At 39.4% G+C, this 26,379-nt stretch overlaps 1 protein-coding gene across 2 annotated transcripts in view; it reads right to left on the bottom strand.

The window, feature by feature from the left end:
• NEBL (nebulette) overlaps positions 1-26,379 on the bottom strand; it is a 343,159-nt gene that overhangs the window by 226,457 nt on the left and 90,323 nt on the right. The window lies entirely within an intron of this gene.

Below are 26,379 nucleotides of genomic sequence, written 5' to 3'. Positions count from 1 at the left end.
TTGAAAACTGTAATTGAAATCTGCTCTCAAATGTGTTACAGGAAGTTTAGCCCATTGAGACTCTGTTGAACACCCAGTTAACTTTGTTTGGGGACAGACTTTGGGGGATAACCTGTTCCTGCCTATTTATGTTTAATTAAAAATTAAACAGAATTTTTTAAGTAAACATGATTTTAAAACTGAGGAGAATTTTAGATTGAGCAGGATCTTGAGGTGGAAAAGTGAACTTTGCTGAGGCAGGTGCAATCTGGAACTACTTCTCTATGGGTATGTGAATTTCCTCCACACGAGGCAAAAATCATTGCTATCTGGATACTAACAAAACTTCACCTGCCACCTATACCTCTCGTTCTGAAGTATCACTTCCTGGAAGTAACCTATTCTCACCATCTGACTCAACAATGAGAGGAGATGACAGATCTGAACTCAGAAAGTACATGCATGTAAATAAAACACCACTTTTATAAATCTGATTCTGGCATGCCATACGGAGTTCCATTTGGCCAACGGGCACACTGGAAAACAAACAAACAAATTGAAAAACTTCTGCTGTTTTGGTTTTTTTAGAAGACGTACTCTACTGACCGGGTGGCCAAAGCAGCAAACCTAACACGCCATGCAATTACACTGAGGACTATAAACAGATGGCAATACTTTGTATTTTTTTTTCCAATCCTAAAATGTAATGATTCTGTAATGGTGGGTTCATCTGTATATCCAGTGGCTTTATCTAAAGATGCATAACAAGGGGTGTCTGCGTGGCTCCATTGGTTAAGCATCCGACTCTTGATTTCAGCTCAGGTTATGATCTCAGGGTTGTGAGATGGAGCTCAAGATTCTCTCTCCCTTCAAACCATAAGAGGGTCTTTACCATAGGAAGAAAACTGAGGGTTGCTGGAGGGGAACGGAGTAGAGGCATGGGACAACTGGGTGATGGGCATTAAGGAGGGCACATGATGGAATGAGCACTGGGTATTATATAAGACTGAGTCACTGACCTCTACCTCTGAAACCAATAATACATTATATATTAATTAATTGAATTTAAATTTTAAAAAATGATACTCTCCCTTTACCCCCCTGCCACTCCCTCTCTAAAATAAATAAGTAAATATAATTAAAAAAAAAAAAAGCAAATAAAGATGCATAACAGGAAGAAATTATCTAAAATTTTGACCTAGGAGAAGAAGTTCAATTTAGTATTAATAACCAAGATAATAAATGCTGGGAGAAAGAAGAAATTTATATTTGAAACTACAAGGGATCATGACTAATATAATGGATGTTTCAACACTGTGTCTAAACAGTAACATCCGTCTACACTAATCCAACAATATTCTGCTCTGAAGTCATAGTCTCAACTCTTCCCCACCCACCACACCTACAAAAAAAAAAAAAAAAACCGGAAACCAGATGCAGAGATAAACTGAGGGCCTAGTGGTCCCACATGGGATCACTAGAACAGATAAGGAAATTAACTGCAAGTTAACTGATGTCCTATACAGTTCATTCTAGCTTTTTCCCAATACCGTATTTAAATGGTGGTAGAAAGTCTTCAGAAAATAAATGTTTTGAACAGAAATCATAATGAAAGTAGATTTCTTTACCAGGCCTACAGAAGGTGTATTTCCTCCTTGTCCATATTAGGGGTCAGAATGTAAGACAGAAAGCAAGAAGGCATGAGAAATGATGTTCAAAGAGAAACAGGAAAAAAAAATACAAAAGAAGATGTGGATGAATTGGTACATTAATAAATTTACTGGAAAATAAATGTAATTGTGGAATTATGGCATATCATACATTGGGAGCTGCTGGAAAGATCTAAAGAATACCGTGGAATGTTTAAGCATCATAAATAGAAGTCTCTTCGCTGAAGCACACAAGAATTAGATGAAGTGTATGTATCAAACTAGGCTGCCAGCTGCAACAAACCCAGATTTCCATGAAATGCTATAATCAAAATAAAAAGAGAAAGAATCAAGATAATAACAGAAGACAACATCTGAAACAGCAAAGTTAAGTTACAGAAAGATTTCCAATTTTTTCTCTCTGTGAGATTTAGCTGATTTGAATAGAGGAAAGTTATATGCAAACCACTGAGCTGGTCAGAGTGAGAAAAGCAGTGTAAGCAAACTGCAAGCTCCATGGACACAGTTATAAGAAAGAATACTCTGGAGAATGTGAGCATCCAGGACCTCACTTTTTATCCAGAACCCAGTGGCCATGAGAGCACTGAAGCCAAATTTCCCAGGTTTGAACCTGGATCTTCTACCTACTAGCTGTATGTCTTTGGGTAGGTTTCTTAACCTCTCTGGCCTCAATTTCCTCATCTGCAAAATCAGCATAAGGGTAGCATCTCTCAGGCTTATTCCAAAATTACCACCTGTAAAGCATTTCAAACAATGTTTGGCTCATAGTGAGCACTTAATAAAGTATCTATTACTAATGACAGTAATGTTATTATTACTGTTACTACTAGTAGTAGTACTTTCTGTTTGCTCTGCACTGCAGACTGACATAACCTCAGTGCCTCCTTACTGTCATCTATATAATGAGGATAAAAGACTCCTGGTTCTTTCATGAGGTTGTTGCTAGAACCACACAAAAGATCTTGATAAATGGAAAAATACTGTGAATGTGAGATATTAAGTAAGCCATTAGACATATGAAGTTAAGGTCTTTATGAATTTATTTATTGTAAATCATGTGTTAACATAGTGGTTCTTGCAGAAGACATTTGGTAATAGGCAAAGTCTGGAGACATTTTGGATTACCTGTGATTTAGGGCAGGTGGTGGGGTGGTGGGTACTCTTGGCAGCTAGTGGGTAGGGGCAAGGGATGCTGCTAAACATCCTCCAATGCAGAGAACAGCACCCCCCACCCCAATTATCCTGTCCAAAATTGCCAACACTGCTAAGGTTAAGAAACCCCAAAAAATAGACATAAATCTCTAATGTTATAGGAGTCCACTAATATTAAAACTGCCAGCTCTTTCTAACCAATCTCTAATCTTTATTTTCATTCTTGGCAAAGTCAAACAACCCCCCCACTTCCACACAATTCCCCAAATCTTTTGCCACACTGCAGTCAATTACTCCCGGCTGAGCCTTCTCCCTGGGGAGCACTTATTTCTTCCCTCTGTAGCTTTTTGTTTACTTGACCATGTTAAAGTTTCACTCAAACTAGAAAATGTGAGAGCAGAACTCCGATGTCAGAAGAATTTGTTATTATATCATCATTTCCTTACAAGCCCTGTGCAAAAGAAAGTTACTGTAGCAGGCCTGAGTGCTCTATTTGAAAGACCAGCTTATGAGGTTGGCCTTTGGCGAGTCTCTAAGAACTTGGATTTGGGGAGGGTTCCCACTACCATTAACCAATAAGACTGTGCCCAAACTGTTTGTACAAACAATAGGTCTATGCTGGACACTAGCTTTTTTTCTGGGAATCTGGAATTGGGTAACTGCCAGGCAAGAGGTGCCTCTGTGAATAGCCCCCAGTGAAAACACTAGGACTGGAATCTTTTACACGTTTTGTTGGTTGGCAACACTTGACACATGTTGTCACAACTCATCGCTGGGGTAATTAAGTGTGTGTGTCTCTTCTGGGAGAGGACCCTGAAAGCTTGTGCCTGGTGTCCTCTGGACCCGGCACTACGCACCTTTTCCTTTTGCTGATTTTGCTTTGTGTATTTTTGCTGTAATAAATCATAGCCATGAATATAACTCCATGCTGAGTCCTAAGAGACCTTCTAGAGAATCATCAAACCTTGGGAGTGTTCTTGGGGTTTCCTAACATAGGAATGTTTGTTTGTGTTTGTTCCTAACAACACTTCATTCACAAAAGAAAAAGTGTATCAGCATTTTTAATATATTATCTACTTTAAAAAAAAGCAATTTCAACTCTTAAGAACATTTAAAAGGAAAAGGTTCTGAACTCACAATATTAATCTGGCTTTCAGCCCTGATTTTCTGAATTAGATCAGGGTTCAATGACTTTGCTTTGGACTATCTTTTCATGTCTGATCTTAACCAAAGAAGTAATCTTATCCAAGGGCCACGATCATAACTGTATTGGATGGTGGGGAAATGATAGAAAGTTTAAACATAATTTTGAGTATTTCTCCCAGATCTGAACAACTCCATTGTTTCAGATCATTCAAAATTATCTTTCAGAATGAAAAAAAAAACCATTTTAAAATAAATCTATGATTACCACCAGAAGATCCTCTGTGAATTTACTTATAAATACGCACTTCAGCAAGAGAGAAAATAACTCCAAAAGAACAAGCTAAAATGCAAAAAGCAATGGTAAGCAAATAAAATGGTTAGTGTGCTTGCATGCACACACATGCACAAACATTGTGTGGAATAATAACAATATTATCTGAAGGGTTTTTTAAAAGGAAAGCTAACATACTGGATAAGCAAATTGAGAAGGTAGTATGAAAATTATTCTAAGGTCTTCCTATTCTTCAAGAGAAATGTTAGGCTCTTACTGAAATTTAGACTACTTAAGCAAATGTGATAATATTTTAAGGGTAATCACAAAGAATGGAAAATAGTACATGAAGTCAAGGCCTATCAAAGGGGAAAATCAAATTTTTAAAAATATCAAAATGCTAACTCAATAAAATAAAAAAAGTGGACAGAAAGAAAAAAGAAACATAGCATAAACAAGACAAACAGAAATTTAACCATTGGGAGAAACAGTTCAATAATCACAAAAATATAAATGGGTTAAAACTGTCAGCTAAAAGAGCAATATAGTCATATTTTTTTAACTCGAATATAAAATAGCAATATTTGTGTCAGACAAATACACTTTTTTAAAAAAAAAGGCATTGAGGAACCTGGGTGGCTCAGTCAGCTGGGCTTCTGGGTCTTGATTTCAGCTCAGGTCATGATCTCAGGGTTGTCCCACACAGGGCTCTGCCCTCAACACAGAGTCTGCTTGGTATCCTCTCCCTCTCCCTCTGCCTCTCCCACCTGCAAACTCTCTCTCTCTCTCTCACTCTCTCTCTCCCTCTCTCTCTCTCTCTCTCTCTCTATCTCTCTATCTATCTCTCTCTCAAATAAGTATATAAAATAAATATTTTTTAAATAAAGGCATTAAGAATAGAAACACTACACAGTGATAAAGTTTCAATAAACAACAACAAAAAAGTATCATCCTCAATATACATGTACCTGACATTAGTCTCAACCAATTGTTTAAAATATGTGTATGCATACATATATTTAGAGAGATATACATGCATACAAAATCAAAGGGGAAAAATTGGCACACCCACCAACATGGTGAGAGATTTCAAACTCCCTCTCCCACTTATTTCCAGGTCATACAAGGCAACATAAAATCAGTAAATATACCGAGTATGTGGACTATGGAATTCATTACAATAATACTGGTAATTTCTCAGGCACCTGGGTGGCTCAGTCGGTTAAGCCTCTAACTCTTGATTTTGGCTCAGGTCAGGATCTCATGGTTGTGGGATCAAGCTCCGTGTCAAGCTCCATGCTAACAGGGAGTCTGCTGGAGAGTCTGTCTCTTCTCCTTCCCCCTCTGGTTCTCCCCCTCTGCCACCCTCCACCCCCACCCCCACTCACACACAAGTGCACTCTCGCTCTCTCTCTGTCTCTAAAATAAAGAAATCAATCTTTAATATATATATATATATATATATATATATATATATATATATATGTAATGTCTCCACACAGGGGTGGTATTCAACCCACTTAACAACCAGAACATCCTAGACACTCATCAGTCCAAAAGGTCTCAGAGCATGCTCGACCATGAGTTACTGGGAGGACTCACTGGTGTACACTGATGACCGCCAGCCTGCCTCCAAGCACTCCCACATGCAGGAAAAGCAGGATGCCAACATGTGCCATATGGAATGAGAATGATAAGAGGAACGGAAAACTCTCTCTGTTGGGATATCAACTCTTTAGACACGGACTCCTCCTCCCTCTGATAGAGCTTCCCTGAGGATGCTTGCATTTGAGCCAAGATGTAGTGAGACAAGGTAACAGTGTGAAACTGGGAGCAGGGAGACAAAATGAAGAAGGAGAGAGGGAGAGAGAAAGACTGTAACCCCAACTAGGATCAACCGTCACAGGCTAAACAAGAGAAACAACCACTAAGGAAGAAAAAGTATTGGGCACGAGATGCCCAAAGAGCCTCATGTTCTACTCAGAGAGATATCTAATGGCACAGCATCAACAGGAAGAAACTCATGAGGACACACAAGCCCTCTGACTCTTGAAGGAAGTGGGGACCCCAGGAATGGATGAGATGGAGCAGCTTCAGGCTGAAATATGAACTGGTGCATTTACATCTAAGTTGCTCTGTGTTCTCCCAAAAACTCAAATGTTAACAGATTTGTTTAAGGAAGACCTCCTCCAATGCCTAGAAAATCGGAACTGAAGCCAGCACCAGGCTGCCACAGCAAGAGTGGGAAACAACAGCGTACTTTCCTTTGTAAATGCGTTTGCAGCCTCAGCACACTTCGCCAGACACATCAGAGAGTCCCCCCAGTGCCATTTCCTTTCCCACTTGGAGCCCAAATCTCAGAAGGCCTGAACAGCCAAAGGCCAAGAGCTGGCCCTCCTCACTCTGTCCTCCAAGGCAAACGATGTGCAAGCTCACGTCCCTAGTCTTTGGTTAGATCTCATTCCCCAAGAGAATATCTTAACTCTCACAATCATTGGGTTAGAAAGATTTTGTGAGTTGGTTTAAGAGCCAACCTGGAAGTTTTTCCCTTGGATAAAAGTTCCTAGGAAATTTCACAACTATTAATAACACTCAAAAATAATCCTCCTTGGGTTTATCCTTACAGGTGTGTAAAACTGTATAAATACAAAAATTCTCAGAGCGCCTGGGTGTCTCAGTCGATTAAGCGTCCAGCAATTAAGCGTCTAGCTCTTGATTTCGGCTCAGGTCCTGATCTAGGTGTTCATGAGAGGGGGCCCCACATGAGGCTCTGTGCTCAGTCGGAGTCTGCTTAGATATTCTCTCCCTCTGCTCCTTCCTCCACACATGCTCTCTCTTTCTCAAATTAATAAATAAATCTTAAAAAATATTCTCGCATTACATGGTTTAAGACTCAGATAACAACATGAGTAAATGAACAATTCTCCATTACTCCTACTGATATTTCAGATTGAGTACTGTCAGGGGAATCACCAGTTAACGGGTAGAGGCATTTTAAGGTATCTTTTTACGTGTTGGGGTCCATTTGGACATTTTCTATCTACTAGAATCCCTTAAGTAAAAATTTGCTAGTTTACCATTAGCACCATTCAACATCAGCCAAGACATGTTATATATATAATTCTATTCCTGACATTTTTCAGGATCTTTGGGTTTAAATGCATCTTTCACTATCTTGCTGTGTCATTGATGTGATGTCTATTCATGAATTTCCTTCCACTGCCATCATCTCGTTCTTAATTCCACCACTAATCTTCTTCCCTGTAGCACCTCCATAAACAACTCGCACATAATGCCGCTGGTTGCAAAACATCAATTTTATGATAAAAAAAAAAAAGACAGTGAATTAGAGCAAGTAAATGGGGAATGCTCTTCAGAAAGAAGGCTTATGAGCGCTGCTGGTAGATCACATAAAAGCGAAAAATGGATTATGATAATGCAGGCCTCTCACACATGAAATACAAGCCCCAGCTGAAAAGAGGTACAGAATACAAACCCCTGGCTCTCCAAAGGGCAGTCGATAACCTGTCTAACAATTTACCAAATTCTCTTTCTGGCTGAAAGGGTCAAAGAACTTGCCACCTTTTGATTTACTTCCCCACCAGGACTCCATTGTAACTTCTACCACGTATTTACAAAAGAGGGCATTATCAAAGGGATTACACAGGAAACCTGACCTACCACACTGAAATGCTTATCAGCTATTGGAACATGTCACCTAGATTTTGAAGAAGAGTACAAAAGGTGAGAAATTAATACACGCAGGCACACTCATGCACGCACGCACACACACGCACGCACACACGCTGAGATGTTGTTTAAGAAAAATATGAGCTGTCGGAGGACAGTCTATTCCCTAGGCTGTTGCTGATACTGACCACGGTAACGCCCCAACACAGACGTACGTCTGTATGGCTGAGCAGCTCGTGATTTGTGCCCAGGAACCCAAACGCCACAGGTGATTATGGCCAAGAGGAACACATGCCGATTTGGGACTCAACTATCTAAGACAGTCCGACAGTCTGAAAAAATATTAAAAATAGAGTTTATACAAAAACAACATTAGAAACACAAAAAAGATCATATTAAATTCTTTTGCCAAAAATAATAAATACAGCACCTATTTAAGTGCTCACTATCAGGCTACATATTTTCTATAAAAATGGTATAGACTCCAGATAAATGTATGGCCCAAAAGTCAAATAAATTATGGGAAACTAATAATGAATAATTATTATAAGAAGAAGAACCACCAGCATTGGCATAATGGTCAATACCTAGCCCATGTGCTATCTCCCATACTCAAGACTGACATGATTAATCATACCACCGTGTCTAAGCAATCCAGAAAAGACCCAACTTCCTTCTCTACACAGCACTCCAAGCAACGCTGCCAAACATCTTGGACCTCAGGCTAAGTATCCTTGCCACCAGTGGACTGTACTTCTTTGACAATTGGCAGATCAGTTGTTTCCTAATTTTTCAGGCTACAAAAGTATTATCAAAAAATTAAAATCTATTGAACCATCAGTCTCCACTATGCAATGAGAAAAATATTCTCATAGAGCAGGGGAACTCTTCAACACACTTTCATTTGTTCAGTTCCAAACTCTGTACACTAAATTTATTTAATATGGTTTCAGAATGGGCAGACTGAGAAGAACAAATGAAATCATACCATAATTGGCATCTTTTACACCAGTATGTGTTAAAGAAAATGAACTCAATGTCAGATAAAACATTGACAACTACTGTATTACTGCCTGTCCCCTCTGCCTCTACCAAATCACTCCCTGAGCATTCATTTCCTGGGTATCTCAATGCACAACCTAACCACAAAATAGATCAACTCTTACTTTAAGCGTACTTCTTTCTGAAAAATTAATTAATTAAAAATAAATGCACTTTTTTCTGGCTATTTGATTATATAATTGAACCAACACCAAACAGGTCATTGTACTTCTTCTGTATTCAGTGCCAAGAATGAAGAGAAAGATCCTCATTTTGACTCTGATGAAATGTTTTCATCACAGCTAAATGGCATGGGAAGAAAAGGAGGACTTTGTGAAAGGTCTGAAGTACATTTGACATTTTAAAGGAAACATAATCATTACCCTCAAAGTTGTACATATTAGCTTCCAAATGTTTGGCTTATATAACTTCAATAGTGTTGGCAGAAATGGCAAACCAAGCACCTCCCAGCCTACTGGGAGTATTTTCATTTTTTTTTTCATTTTTATTTTATTTATGATAGTCACAGAGAGAGAGAGAGAGAGAGGCAGAGACACAGGCAGAGGGAGAAGCAGGCTCCATGCACTGGGAGCCCGATGTGGGATTCGATCCCGGGTCTCCGGGATCGCGCCCTGGGCCAAAGGCAGGTGCCAAACCGCTGCGCCACCCAGGGATCCCCTACTGGGAGTATTTTATACACACACACATACACACACACACACACACACACACACACAGACGTACAGAGAGAAAGAATGTAAGTTTTGAAAAGAATAAAAGTGACAAAGGGAAGATTAAAGACACCTTAGTTGTTAGTTCAATCAGACAGGGTCAGATTGATAGGAAAAGAGAGCTCTGGAAATGTCCCCAGGGTCACCAAGTGGTTGAGAACTACATTCAGACCAGCTTCTCAGCCCCTTCTCTTCTCCATTTACTCCCCGTACAGAGCATATTCCACTGGCTTCTCTGGAGAGGTATTTACCCCATGGAGACACCTAGGCCTGTCTGTGAAGAAAGTAAGAGATCAGCATCTGGACAAATCCTGTCTTAAGGTCTGTGATGAGAAGGACAGGCCATTGGGTGACCTGTGGACATCTACATCAGACATGGGGTAGAGGGAGGAGGGATATTCTAAAGCACCCAACCCACAGAGTACAGCCCTCTTTGCTCATGTTTTTGTTCTGTTTGTTCCAGGACCTTGAGTCTCCACCTTAGCTGGCCCCATCTGTGTACCTGGGAAGGTGTAGTGATAGCCCTGGCCACTCACAGCACTGCAGAAGGCCATGGTCAGCATTCTCACTCCAGGGTAAGCCCTGCTGGGGACTCAGAACCTCCCAACTGCAATGGAGACCCCTTCTAGCTTCCCATAGTCCTCAGCCTCCTCTTCACTCATAAAAATGGACAGATAGCCAAAGACTCCCAATTGTGTAAGAAAACCCAAAAGCAAAAAAGAAATGGACTAAAATGGACCCCCAAAAATAGCAAGAAAGAAAATGCACACAAGAAAAAAAATAGCTAAAAAAAGAAAAAAAAGAAAAAAAATAGCTAACCCTGGAGGAAACATAATTCATACATAAGAACTTGGAAAATCATTCAAGAGGATATTACATCAATTACATAGAATAATACAACATAATCAGGTTATATCAACATCGACATCAACTTGCTACTGAAAAAAATGCGAACCAAAAGCACCCAACGAGTTACCAGAAGATTTAGAAGTAAAAATATACTTGAAATGAATGGCTCACATGGACTGGGGAAGTGGTGGGGTGGACAGGGGAGCTGACTACCAAGGAACAACAGGAAAGAATTCTCTGGAATGTGGAAGTATTCTGTATTTTGATCACTAGTTAGGCATCTGACTCGACTTCAGCTCAAGTCATGATCTCAGGGACGTGAGACCAAGCCCCCACATCATGCTCCATGCTCAGCCCAGAGTCTGCTTGGGAATCTCTCTCTCTCCCTGTCTCCCTCTGCACCTCCTCCAGCCTGTGCACTCACTCTCTCTCTCACTGTCTCTCAAAATAAATAAAATCTAAAAAAAAAAAAAAAAAAGAAAAGAAAGAGGTTCTCATACCCATTTACTGCATCTCTCCATTGGCTATTTTATATCAATACCCATGTATTATTAAACTCACTCTTAAAAGTTTAGATAGAGTACAGTTTATTCTTTTTGGAGTATGGTTCTATGACATATGGTTCTATGTTCATATGTTCTGACATATGCATGTAGTTGACTGACCACCACCATGATCAAAATACATACAATTCTCCAGGGAAGACTATTTCCATAATCTATACTTTCGATGCCACTTTTCTAAGATTTAATTTTGTAGGATCAATCTATAAACAAAGCACAGACAACTTAACCATAATTACTGCATAAATGTAAATATTATAAATATAAACCTTTTAATTTGCTTCAAAGGTAAATATCGATAGATAAAAACAAAGCTTTTCCTCAATAATTTTTAAGAGTCTAAAGGACTCCTGGAACCAAAAAATTGAGAACCACTGGTTCAAACCACTGTAACGTTTTCTTTTACTTTAAATCATAAACGTTCCTAATCAACAGAATTGTGTACTAGACTGAAATCAAAGTACACATTAAAGAATCCTGATTTTAGAATAGATATTTGCTTATTTGTGAGATCCAGAAAATTGACAAGGAAAATGACTTGAATGTTTTGCTAAATTAAAGAAAAATACTTTAATGAATAAACAAATAAATAAGATAAAACTTTAGTGACTTTTTTTTTTTAGATTTTATTTATTTATTCATAGACAGAGAGAGAGGCAGAGACACAGGCAGAGGGAGAAGCAGGCTCCATGCAGGGAGCCCGACGTGGGACTTGATCCCAGGTCCCCAGGATCACACCCCAGGCTGCAGGTGGCGCCAAACCGCCGTGCCACCAGGGTTGCCCTAGTGACTTTTTGTCTGAATCTTCAAATTCTAAATTGGTGAGATTTAATTTAATGAGGTGGTATTTATTAATTATTTGAAAAGACTGTAATGGTTAATATTAAATAACTTAGATTTTAATCACCTTACTGATAATTTAATTTTCAAGTAACTGATTTTCCCTCTTATCCCAAACCCCAAAATAGCTATTGCAGCTTTCATATTCAGATGTGTTTTCTGGAATCTGAATAACCTGCCAGCTTCGTTCTAGAGCTACAGATGCTCTTTGCATTAAAGCTTACAAAGATTCAATACTATAATAACACTGTGAAGACTGAATAAAGATGATGCCATCCTTGCCAATAAAACTGAGGGAAGATTCAAACTATAAGGAGGAAGCCATGGAGAACAAAAGGAGAGTTTTTTATTTAAAAGACAAATTGCTAAAAAAGACAAAAAGAAAAAAGAAATAAAAGAAAAATTGCTTTTACTAGAAAATAATGAAATGTAAAAGGGCATGCTAATTTAGTTTATGGTTCCTTATTGCCAACCTTCAGCCCATTCTTAAGTCCATTTAATTTAAAATAACTAGAAGGATACTTATAGAGGGAGCCATACTGCATTCCCTCTACTATGAAAGATCCAACACTAATAATAACTTACATCTAGTGAGAGCTTTCACCATGATGTGAGGCCCTACTCCAAGGACTTGCATTCAATATCTCAATTAATTCTCCCAAAGACCTTATGAGGTAGGTACTCTTATCCCACAGCTAGTAAGTGTTGAATCCAGGTAGTAACACAAGTCTGCCCTATCAGGGGTATGTGTGTTGGAGCCAGTTCAGGCCGGTTTATGAGAGCAGATTGTTAAACTCTGGGGAATTGTGAGGGCAAATTGCTAAATATGGCATTTTAAAAACTTAAAGGGTGTAAACTTAAAAGACTTAAATAAATTACAATACATGCAAAGTTAAATACTCCAATCTCATCACTTCCTAATTACTTGACTATATCTTTTATTTCTGTGCTTGCTGCTACTTACGCCTACTTGCATCAATAAAGGAACACTGTATATTCTATGTCATTGTGTATCTCTTCCCAACCCTATGTTCTGTAATGTCAGGGGGCTGCCTTAAAATTAACCTTGGTGGTTGTATTTTCACCTCAAAAAAATGGCAGACGTTACCAATCAGACCTTCTGCTCTCCCCCAGAGCCGGGTGTTAAACATTTACCAGCACACCCCTGGATTCCTCCTGCAGCCCACAAGCTCTTAAGGCAACAATGTTCTCTGTCATCTGATAAACATTATACATTAATTTTGATTAACAAAAACAAATGGCTTTCACAGGGAGGCTTTGCTCCCACTCAGAAAATTAAACCAGATCAAAAGTAAAACTAGTTCACTCCATTGAACCATTTAATTAAGTTCTCATTGGAAGACTTTGCTTTCTGGTTCAAAAATAACATTTCGCAAGAAATAAAGGAGAGGTGGGAAAAATCTGCTCTGTAAACAAACAAAAAGAGTATGTTTCCACCAGTATCTTCCTGTAACCTACTTAACCACATCTTCTAGGGAAGACTTACATCTGACAGAAGTAGTTCTCTTTCCCAAATATAGTAGATTTTGTACATATCTTAAAAAGGGTCTGAGATTATAGCTCAGCAATACTCTTTCCTCAGTACATACTATCCCCTTTTCGTCCGATGCTTCACATCCAACAGATGGTAGAGCCATTTTTGATGCTTTTCTTCTTTCAATAAAATGGAGCAACACCAACCAGTTGTCAATCTACAAAAAGACAGCACTCGACATTGACTAATTTAGAAGCAGCCTTGTCAGAATTTTGAAAGCCTGCAATCATAAAAATCCAAGATCTTCAAGTGTGCTTTCTATGCACAATGAGAGAGATAATTAGCTCCTTTCCTTGAATACTTAACTTTCCCATATAAGAGAGACAGCTGCTAGATATCATTCTTCAAAATTTAATTTTCTCTAACAAAATAACATGCATGTGACTCATATCTGTGCGTACAGACACACATATATGATTAAGAGAATTATCTTATTAATTTATTTATAAACTAGATTTTCTTTTTACTCAAAAAAAAATGTAGATGGGTATATCGTAAGCGGAAATATTTTACTATCAGCACCTTTCCTACGGAAAGGGTTGCAAATGTTGTAACTGTCACTCTTCAAGTAAAATATCTGGGAAGTAAGAACACTGAGGTCTCTCAAACCTTCATTCTTTCAACAAGTAATTATTAGGTATCTAATAACAATATTGTTGTATTTATTCAACACAGATGTATCAGACTATGTAATCATACATACAGGATTATATCTTTGTTTTCTATCTCCACCAATCAAATATCATAAATAAAAATAGCTGCCCAAGTTCAGATTCAGAGGAGAGAGTTGTCAAGGGACAATTCTAACCTACCAGCCTGTATCACCAAGTGCATATCACCATCTGAAGCTGCCTTCTTCAGAACGGTTTTGAAACAAGGTAGGATATTTCTTTATATTTTTTAAAGGCTTTATTTATTTATTCATGAGAGACACAGAGAGAGAGGCAGAGACATAGACAGAGGGAGAAGCAGGCTCCCTGCGGGGAGCCTGATGCGAGACTCTATCCTTGGACCCTGGGATTATGCACTGAGCCAAAGGCAGATGCTCAACTACTGAGCCATCCAGGTGCCCCAGGATATTTCTTGAAACAGAAAGCTGACGTTGTATAATATGATTACAGGCCTATGTTTCCCTAAACAATGCTCCATGAAACATAAATTCCATGGAATGTTAAAAAAAATGTTTTAAAAAAAGCGGGGATGGGGGGAGTAGTGCTCTGTCATCGAATGTATTTGCATAATAATGGATGAACAAATGTAAACAGGGTCTTTACTACAGGACTCCTCAGATTTGGCCCTCTCCTGCTAGGAATGTCTTACACAATTGCTGTTCCTCGGAACACATCCTGAAAAATGCTCATCTATCATCGCATAGCGTGAGTATGTAGATTGGAAAGGAATGTGTAGATGAATGGAAAATAAGTTCACATGACTGCCCGCAGATGCTCTCCTCTGCACGGAGACTCCCAGCACGATGCAACTGCCCTTGCTTCCCCCCCACTCTGCCCTGATCGCTGAATAGACCACCTGTCTGCCCTTCTGGGTCCCGCTCAAATGCCCACACTCCCAAACTCTTCTCTGCTCCTCCAGCCACAACCTCAAAGCAGCACTTGTGGGACTCACAAATGACAACCCACTGTATCAGCACTTGTGTCTCTAACTGCCCATATGCCCTGCCGGGAGGAGGGGAACTTGCAAAAACTACTGAATGAAGAGATGAGTGAAGAGCCCACTGGAAATTAGTGAAAATTAAAAAGTGTAACAGGCTCAAAATACAGACATTCTCAGTTCATATTTTCATATAAAAATAAAGCTTTTCTGGGGCACCTGGGTGACTTAGCGGTTGAGCATCTGCCTTTGGCTCAGGGTGTGATCCCAGGTCCTGGGATCGAGTCCTGCATCGGGCTCCCCACAGGGAGCCTGCTTCTCCCTCTGCTTATGTCTCTGCCTCTCTCTCTCTCTCTGTCTCTCATGAATAAATAAATAAAATCTTTTAAAAAATAAAAAAGTTTTTCTCTACCAGTACATCCAGATTATCACAGCCTTCCATCAATTGTTAAAATTAAAACTGTATCTTTAAAATTCCTTAAAATCATTCCTTTGACTCTGAACCACTTGTTTAAAAGTCAGGAACCTTTTTATAGTTTCTAAATTGTAGGCAATAAGAGATTAAGAGAATTAAGATTAAGTAAATTAAGAATATATACCCAGAGATTAAATCTGACCACTCAAGTGTGAAAAAATCATGTCACTGAAAATTTTAATTTAAACGATGAAAGATACATATTTCTTTTCTTATAAGTGTCACAATCCCAGTCCTGCAGCACCCATTGCTGAAAAACTGAAAACTCACCAAAAAATGCTACTGACCACAGTACTCACAAACTCAGAAGACACCAAAAAAACACTGTGAATGTCCGACTTCTTAAAAAACAAATCCTCCTTGGCCAAGAAATAAAGGCAGACAGGTGACTTGTCATTTGCTTCCTATTTTTAAAAAAATTGATTCTGCAGTGCCACATTATAAATCTAATTTTAATATTTTTATTATTTGCTGCTTCTTAATAATTATAAGGGGAAATGTCCATTTTAGATGGAGAAAAAAGAAAAAGCATATGTACAATCTCTTATACTTTCATATTTTCCAGGAAGCATGATTTACAGCATAAAAATTTATGAATGTGCCTGCCAACCAGCCTTTTCAGATATACCAGCAGTTGGCTGCTAATGACGTTCCAATAATAAAGCCACAAATTTAAGCCATGGAAAAAAGCAAATCATATATTGAGTCACTTTTACTCAATACTTTTAGAGTTTGTTTTTGGTTTGTTTTTTTTAATGTCTTGCTGATTTACTCAGAAACAAATACAAGATTGTTGCAAGTTATATACATTGATTATGGTCATGAACCAAGTGATGATTGAGACGTCCCTTGTCAAAAATGTCAGTCAATATTTGAACGAATCACCTCCTCTCTGGGAGACCTATTCCAAAGGACCATATCCAGGCAGGCACTTGACAAGGGGAATTACAGAATAAAAATATTTTATATGACTTTGCAATGCTTTAGTTATTTCAAAAAAAGAATCTGTCAATAATGCAACGCACATTTCTACTAAGCACATTCATAACAGATCTCTCTGTACTTAATGCCTTCCCACATGAAGCCACAAACAGAACTTATTTTTTAATATCTTCTACTTTGTCCCATAAAAAAATTAAAGTAGAGATGAAGTAAGAATTGTCTAAGTTCATAGTAGGGACCAAATACTGTGCTGGAGTTTTATGGAAATCTAGGACCAAAGTAGGCTAAACAACTATTGTGTGAGGCAGAAGAGATGATTCTCTGTGACCCTGATGAAGTCACTTCATCTCAAGAGGCTCCCTTTCCTCATATTGTAAAGAGAGCATGTGATACCTTTCCCATATGCTTGAGTGATATTGTCAAACACCATCATCCACTGAGGTAAATCATGAAAGGGTATATAAATTTCAAGTATTACTCACTTTGCCAAGAGGGCCACTTCTATCCCACAGTGACATTGCCATATAACTTTTAAGTTTCCCTCCTTTGTGGGGTGCACAAGTACCACAGAATATTTATCCAACCGAAAAATCCAGAATCTACTCAGCAAAGGACTTCTGTGTGTCACAGGATCAACATATCTCAATGCAAAACAAGCACCTTTCCAAGACAAAAATTTCCACTGTGGCAGCTTTACCAAGAGGAACATCTTGCCCTGAATTCCTACAGGATCCATTGTCATTTGCCTGGACACTTTTAATGTTGTTCTTTTTCCCCACACACGGGCTGAAAGAGTGGGTATACCAGCAGTCACTGTGACAGCCCCACGTTACAGATCAATGTAATTTGTTTATTGACTTCTGAATACCAAATTCCTCCGAGAAGAGTCACAGATGCACAACATGCTGGGGAAATACGGCTGGAAAACATGTAAATACAGACTCCCCCAGATATCTCTTGATGGCTATCACTCAGAAAATCTCCCAGAGTGCACTTCTTCCTTCAAGGGACTTCCTACTCTTAAACATGATAAATTTCTTTAAAAAAAACAAAAACAAAAAAACCCCACAACTAGGTAACAGAAGGCCAACAACAGATTTAGTGTCACGTGAGTTTTAAAAGCACAAAAGGGGTACAGATATAAATCAGCCAGGGTCCTCCAGATAAATAAAACCAATAAAAGACTGGTTATAGACAAGAGATTGATAGAGACAGAGAGAAATATTTATTTTAAGGAATTGGCCAAGTCTGAAATCTGAAGACCAGCCCAGCAGGCTAGAGACCAGGGAAGAATTAAATATTGCATCTGAAGTCGGAAGGCACAATTTCTCCTTCTCTGGGAGACATTGGTCTTTCTTTTAAGGTCTTCACCTGATTGGATAAGGCCCACCCACATTATGGAGGGTAATGTGCTTTACTCAAACGCTGCTGAGCTAAATGCTAATCTCACCTTAAAAATACCTTCAAAGGAACATCTAGACTGCTGTCTGACCAAAAACTGGGTGACTCACAAAATTAAGCATCATGGTTGTTTTCATATTGGGGGTGGTTTTTCAATATAGCAGTTGCTACTATCTGGCAGGCTCACACCACGCAGGGTCTGAGATCCCCTACTTTGTATTTTCAGAGAAGATATTTTACCAATTTATTAAGTATTTGAGTGAGAATCTGGCAAATTTCCTCATTCTAACCAAGCTCCTAAGAAGACTGATTACAAATCAGAGACAAATCTAATGATGTAGTATGAGATACCACACTCCTCCAGTGCCTGGGATGATGTCATCTGTGCAAAATTCATTGCTGTATTTAGACTTTCCCTTTCCCTTCCATTTACCTTTTGAATTCTTTTTACTCAAGTGTCGAATCAAATACCACAATCTCCAAAAGCCCTTCCCAGTCCACACAACCAAATGAGGCCACCTGTCCACTCTGTCTTGTTACTCCCTCACTTCCTTCTGCTCTGCTGCTTGATGGCCATTCTCATGCTCCCCCCACACCCTTCCCTACTGCAGTGACATCATCTAGTCAAGGCTACATCTCTAGCCTCTAAAGTGGCTGATGAAGAAGGAGACCACTTCAAGGCAAAGTGAATTATGTATTACAGAAATCTCTGTATTTTTTTCCATTCTTAAGCATTAGTTCTTACTGGTGTAAAACTTCAACTGGCTAGAAAATATTGCCTTTCCAAAATGTCTCATCCCTGCATAGTGAGTGGAGAGTGAGTGTGTCAGATCCCTAAGAACCAAAGCAAAAATCAAAGGTTATTGATAAAAAAGCACAGGAATTAGATGACCCTGGGTGGTCAAATAATGGGGGAGGAGGGCTAATTAATATCTAGGGTCTCCAGCTCTAAGCTCTAGGTAATTCAACCTGATACACTTCTCCTATCTTCACATTATTCTTTCTCATTAATATTTGGGTTTTTCAGGGGTACCTGGGTGGCTCAGTTAGTTGCGAGTCTGCCTTAGGCTCAGGTCATGATCCCAGGGTTCTGGGATCGAGCCCCACATCAGGCTTCCTGCTCAATGGACAGTCTGTTTCTGCTTCTCTCTCTCTCTGCCCCTCTCACCACTTGTGCACTCTCTCTCTCTCAAATAAATAAATAAAATCTTTAAAAAAAATTTGGGTTTACCAGATAGCTTCTCTTTTCACTGGACATGACTTGATAAATAATGATAAATTTTCACTCTTCAATATTACTTTTTCTGCATTTCCACAGGGACTTTTACCTTTTTTTAATCTTTTTTTACCCTTTACATCATCATCATAACAAACACATTATATATATATTAACATCAATCTTCACAACCAATATGCAAGAGGTCTGTATCATTTCCCTCCTTTTACAGATGAGAAAATTCACAGACATGAAATATTCTGCTCAAAGTCATAGACCAAAACAAAAACAAAACAAAACAAACAAAAAAATCCGTAAGGCCATCTGGCTTTAGGGCCTGTGCTTTCTCCAGGACATAACACTACTTCTCAAGTTAACACTTTTAGAATTCCCAAGTCAATGCACCAGCTTTCACTGACTTCATCTGAGGTTGGCTGCTTCCTGATGACATAGGAAAGCATCCTAATTCTCTCACCTTTTTCTTACCTCAGATCATGTGAGGAAACTGATTACTCAGGACAGTTTTGCTTCTAGGGAGACCAACCATCCTAGTTTGCCAGGAACTGAGTGGTTTCCTAATAAGCAAGACTTTTAATATTAAAATCCAATAGTCCCAGGTAAACCATGATGGTTGGTCGCCCATTTCCTGCAGATGTCCAAGTCCAGCCACCACGTGGGTTCCTATCAGCTATGGTCATGTGGTATTTCAGGTCCCTAGCACTGATGACTTGTTCCTTTGCCTACTGACTCTGCTCCTGGATTTGGCTTCCTTCTACTGTGGAGACTCCAACCAACGGTGAACGAAATACAATGAGCATCCTTCTTTAAGAGAAATTATAAACCCCTAAAGCTGAGCCAGCATTAAGAGAAAAAGAAAGGATAAAACATTAGCCTTGGTGTCTAGTGATAGGAAAATACCTCAACCTCAACCTCAACGTGACTGCAATCCCTTCACTCTCCTCACATATCCAAGCCCTTCAAAGCAAGACATGAGCTAGATTTGTGAAATTAGTCGCATGAGGGGAAATGAAGCACCCAGAAGAACTCAACTGACCGTTGGTGTGCAAAACTCACACTTAGGTGACCTAAAAAGTAATTCTAAACAGCTAGAATAAATAAGATAGGAAAACCTAAAGTACTAAACACTGTATATAATAACTAAAGGCAGAGATATTAAGAAGCTATGGCAATGAAGTAGGGTTTTTTAAAAGTTTAAAAGACACTATAGAAAGCTGTAATCATTTACAGGAGAAGAGGGGGAGGAGGAGGAAGAGAGGAAAACCTCATTTAAAGATTTATTTAAAGAATGACTCTACAACCTTTAGGGTTTTGTATACAGAGATAACATTCTTATTTAAATACTTAATTCAACTGAAAACTTCACATATCAGGTAAAGGCAAAAATGAGGCCACCAATGCAATCAGAAAGTGGTGTTTGTTTTCTTGAAAAGGAAGTATCAAGCTGCAGTGATCTGTCACTATCTGTAAGCAGTGGTTCTGAAGGCGTGAGGCTGGGTGCTGCATGGTGTCATTCCATGAACCAACACTAACAAGAAAGAGCACGTGAATATAAAAAGCTCACAGAAAATGATGAGAGGTCAAGTCTGCACTTCACTGAGAGATAAGCTTCCCACCTCAATTCAACTACTTCCCAACCTGTCCATAGTAAGAATAATGGTGGCTAAAAATAAAGTAAGACCCAAGAAAATCTGACAACAAAAATAAACCCAGAGACCAATCCAGTTTTGCAAAATCCACAAAGTAAGAGAAGAAGAGAACTCACCTTCCTTCCCTACATGGAGAAACTGAGTCACCAACTGACTGTCAACTGGTCATCTGCATAGAAGCTCTTCATACACAAGATAAAGTTGATGGAGATGCTAGAACCAAGATTAAATGGCATTTTCTTGAAAGCATATGGATAATCCAGGGACATCACCAGGCATCAGGAATAGAATTTTCTGGCCAGGCCTCAGTTTGGGATTTTACAACATGGGTCCTCTCAGCTCACTGTTGTGGAAATGCCACCTCCTCAAGTTCTGTGAGAGCAGGAGCCATTGCAAATATGGCAGTACCAGCATTAAATGCTGACAGGAAATGCTCAGAATGGGTTTTTCCTGGCCTAGCCTTCCCAATGACCCCACTGAAAATCTGGGGTTCAACTGAGAATTCACAATGTTCTTCAACCCCAGCCATCTTGACAATATACAATACAAGATTTGTAATCTGGAGAATGCTGAGGTAAAAAGAAGACAATGGGGTGTTAACCTGACTTCATGGTTATAATCTCATTTCCCACTTTTTTTTTTTTAATCATGGCTGCCCCTCCAGGTATTTTCTGTGTATCCAGGAATACTCATACATATTCCTTTATACTGTTTAAAACATTTGTAATTAGCATTAATACAAGGAAGACAGTAGAGCTGTTTTCATTTTTCAAATGTAAAAATAATATGTTGGATTCTTTATAAACCTCATCCAATGGCCCCTCATTATAATAATTCCCAAGGAGGTATGCAAATGAATGTTTGGCATTTTTATTTTAAGGATTTTTAATTATTTATTCCTGAGAGACACAGAGAGAGAGGCAGAGACACAGGCAGAAGGACGAGCAGGCTCCCTGCGGGGAGGCCCAATGTGGGACTCCATCCTGGGTCTCCAGGATCAGGCCTAGGCTGAAGGCGGATGCTCACCCACTGAGCCACCCAGGCGTCCTGGAATTTTATTTTTAAGGTTGTCCCCTACACCTGGACTGAACCAGTATGAAGTGTTGCATGTGCGCATGACAAAGTGGGACTTAGCAAAGATGCCTAAACCCTCAGGAGGTCAGGGAAACACAGGGGGAAAAAATGGAAAGTTTTGTGAAAATTACTTTTCCAAAAGAGCTTCTGGCCAACTTGTGCTAATACAGTGCTGTGACTAATTAGCTGGAAGTGGTATCAAGGTGGTTTCGGATCCACTGACATACTCTTTTTCTATTGCTGTTTGTTTTCTGTCTTTATCGTTGTTACTGTGAGTAAGAAGGAAAAAAAAAAGGCTGGTTAGGCAAGCCAGGTCAGATACCCCAACGACTATTTTTCCAGGCTGGTTTCATAACGTGTGGGCGACTCGCTGGCATTGTCCTGGATACTCCAAGTCAACCATTTGCCTGGAGCGACGGCGTGTCACACCCCAGGCCCTGTGATGCAGTCAGCCAGCTGCGCTCCTTCTTTGACAGGGCTCGCTGGCCAGGGCATTGTCTCTTCCCTGGCTCAAGAACAAGCTGCTTCTGTTTTCTTTGAAATGTGAGAGATTCAAAGAATCTCTGTTATCTTCTTTTTTTGCAAGTCCTTTTCGATTCACATTTTACATTTAAATTCTCTTGGACATTCATGAAGGGAAGGACCATGGCACAAATGTATTTTTCCAAAATGTTCTTAAGAATTTTGAAAAAAATATGAAAATGCCAGGCTCTGACTGAGATCCCTATTGATTTAATTAAGATTGTATTTTATTGAAACTCAAGATTGAAAAAAAAAAAAGGTATGACTTGGCATTTACTCCAAGGCATATAGTACAATTATAGTACCCCAAAAATGCTCAAATATTTCAATGTCGTGACACCTGGGAATTAATTTCCCAGGCACTGCAAGATAAGTGCTATATAAACATGAAGACAGATTTACATGCCTTAATGTTAACCTCACAAAATAGAGTTGCTTTTAAAGAGTCCTTACTTCTGGCTGAAAATATAAACTAATGAAGTTACATTTCTTTTGAGAATGACATGAATTTCTACACTGAAAGCAGAAAATGTATCCGGTTAATTTCAAAATCAACATATTTCATTCTATCTGGAGGAGTCATTGATACTGAGAGTATTTTTTAAGTTTCTGCTATTGAAAAGCTTTACAACCATACGTTTTCTTAATTCTACCAGAAGCACCATAATGAGTTACAATTTTTTTTTAAGATTTTACTTATTTATTCATGAGAAACACAGAGAGAGAGGCAGAGACACAGGCAGAGGGAGAAGCAGACTCCCTGCAGGGAGCCCGATGGGGAACTCGATCCCAGGACCCCAAGATCACGACCTGAGCTAAAGGCAGACACTCAACCACTGAGCCACCCAGGTGCCTCACGAGTTACCATACTGAGCTAAGACTAAGAGATTGTAATAAAGCCCAAGCAAATCTTTTTAAATCCATAATTTTAGGAAAATTATTTACAACCCTGAGTATTAGTTTCTCTTAGACCTCAAGAGACATTATAAAGAGGGTGATATTCAGCTATCAATAATTTTTTAAACCTGTTCAATGGTGCACCTATAAGAAGCAGGACTAGGGTAAGGACCTTCTGGTGTCAAAACCATAGCTCTTTTAGCTTTGGTATCGATATTATATTGACACACAAAGGTTAGGGCATGAAAGGACCACAGGATATACACAGACATCCACACCTGCTTCACTAGCTTAAGGTAACTGTTTTATACATGTAACTGCATCCTGGCTCCACCAGCCACCAGCTCTGTCACTTGGGCATGTTATTGAACCCATATGTCTCAGTTTCCTGGTCTCTGAAGTGGCAATAATAGCAATATGTTATTGTGTTGAGGATGTTGGTATGAGGATGCTAGGAATTAACATCTGTGAAGTGCTCTGAACAGGTCTGGCACACAGTGAGTGGTAGGTATTAAATAAACTCCAATTTACACAACTTCTCCTGCTACTCAACTCTGTGACAAGTCTGTAGTCCAGATGATCTAACTAAATTAGCCTCAGAAGTCACCACAATTCCTATGAGAGTTCACGAAGCCCCAGTGCAAGAATGAAAAGAAACTGTCCAAGAAGACTCGAAGGAGATGCACTATGGGGACACGCATGTTAAAATCAGCCAGAGTAGCTTGGCTATGGGCTGCCCTGCGGCTACACAGACAAATGCTTTGTTTGTCCTGAGGCTTTAGTTGTCTCTGGGTTATTCATCACAATGCAGACCAATGAACCATGTTCAAAACGTCCTGCACTAACACTGGAGCTGAGTTAGATGGGAAATACAGAGCAACTAGTATTAACTGAACTCTGACATGGGCTGGCTGCCATCTAAGATGTCTCCAAATAATGGCGTAGAGAGAAGATTATCTGTCCTGCACAGTAGAGAACATTTTGCCATTACGACACTATATACTTAGATTCTTCATTCCAGTTTGGACTTTCTCCTACACAGTTCTCCCTTCTGTTTATAAAAATGAATACAGAATATTTCAGAGAGGAAGAAGAAATTGACTCAACTCTTGAATCCATTATTTCTCAAATTTGCGCAAAGTTTGAGGCTAAAAACTAGAAATGCAAGATCTTTGGTCCTCCGAGCACTTTAAAAGCACTAGGGAAAGGTTTTGGAGCAACTAGAAAAAGCATATGCTTCTGGTGATAGAGCAAATCAGCACAACCACTTTGGAAAACAAACGGCATCACACCCAGAAACGTTAAAAATGCACATAGACCTGGTCATTTCACTCCAAGGTACTTTTAGACTTGGAACTCTTGCACATTTACACTCATATTGTCATATCAAAAAAAAAAAAAACTGGATATATTCCACACTAGAATACTACACCACAGTGAAAATCACAGCAGTGATATAGAGCAACCTACCACAGCATGGATAAACTCCAAAAGTATAATGTTGAGTAAAGCAAGTCACAAGAGAATACACACAATTTTATTCCACTAATACCAAGTTCAAGAAGATACAAAGTCAAGAAACATATTGTTTTTGGAATCGCCTACATGCAGATTAACTACAAAAGGAAATCATAAACAAAAAACTCAAGATGGCAGTTACTCCAGGAGGGAGAGGATGTGGTCAGGGAGGATGTTATGTATGTTCTGAATGTTCTAATCCTCCCAAAATTCCCATGTTGAAATGCTACCCATCAAGGCAACGGCATTAGGAGGCAGGGCCTCTGGGAGGTAATTAGGTCACGAGGGTAGAGTCCTCAGGAAGGAGATTAGTGCCTTTACAAATGAGACCCCAGAGAGCTCCCTCACCCCTTCTACCAAGTGAGGACACAGGAAGAGGATGACTATCTATGAACCTGGAAACAGCCCCCACAAGACACTGAATCTGCCAGCATCTTGATCTTAGGCTTTCAAGCCTCCAGAACTCTGAGAAAGAAATGTCTGCTGTTGAAGCCACTCAAGCCAAATATGAAATTTTTGTGATAGCAGCCCCAGTGCACCAAGACAGACGGCTCAATGCAGTATTGACTATCTCCCTTAAGCTTGGTGGCAGGTATGTGGGTGTTGATTTTCTGATTCTTTAAACTATGTGTTTCATTTAAAGTCGTTTATAAATATATAAAATATTTTATTAAATAAAATATTTTATTTTTAAGATTTTATTTATTTGAAAAAGAGAGAGAGCGAGCATGAGTGAGGGGAGGGGCAGAGGAAGAGGGAGAAGCAGACTCCCCACTGAGCAGGGAGCCCAACACAGAGATCGTGACCTGAGCCAAAGGCAGACACTTAACTGACTGAACCACTCAGGCACCCCTTAAATAAATTATTTTAAAACAAGTAAAAACAGGGTAGCTCAGCGGTTTAGCGCTGCCTTCAGTCCACGGCGTGATCCTGGAGACCCGGAATCGAGTCCCACATCGGGCTCCCTGCATGGAGCCTGCTTCTCCCTCTGCCTGTGTCTCTGCCTCTGTGTGTGTGTGTGTCTCTCATGAATAAATAAATAAAATCTTTCAACAAATAAAAAATAAATAAAACAAGTAAAAACAGTTAAACTGACTCTATTGCTAAAAGTAAAAAAAGACATATACACAAATAAGCCACAGAATAAAAAGAAAGATGGAAGCTGACATTCCCTGAGAGTCTATGTGCCAGGTCAGCACTGGGGACTTTCACATAAGTGATTTCATAGAAAGAAGTACAAAGGCTATATGGGGTTTCCAGAGGAAAGAGAGATGATGCCTGGTTGGGAGCAGGATTTCCTAGAAAGGGCTGCTGTTTGATTCCTGCCATAAGATTGGGTCATACATGTGAGCAGGTCATGGTGAGACCAGGCATTCGGCCAAGAAAGCAACATTTCAAAAGAGGGCGGCAGAGGGACCCTGGGCATGACCAAGAAACGCCCAACAGTCCAGTTTGTACTCTTGTGTTAATTCTACATGGCCAGGAATAAAGGCTACTGTGAACCAGTTCCTTATATGAGTTTTGTTAAGAGTCTGGGTGACCTTTAATGGCCTACGAAATCCCCAGGACTCT

This window comes from Canis aureus, chromosome 5, assembly GCF_053574225.1.
Source record: "Canis aureus isolate CA01 chromosome 5, VMU_Caureus_v.1.0, whole genome shotgun sequence".
Classification (NCBI taxonomy): domain Eukaryota; kingdom Metazoa; phylum Chordata; class Mammalia; order Carnivora; family Canidae; genus Canis; species Canis aureus.
This window is presented reverse-complemented; position numbering and strand designations above follow the sequence as displayed.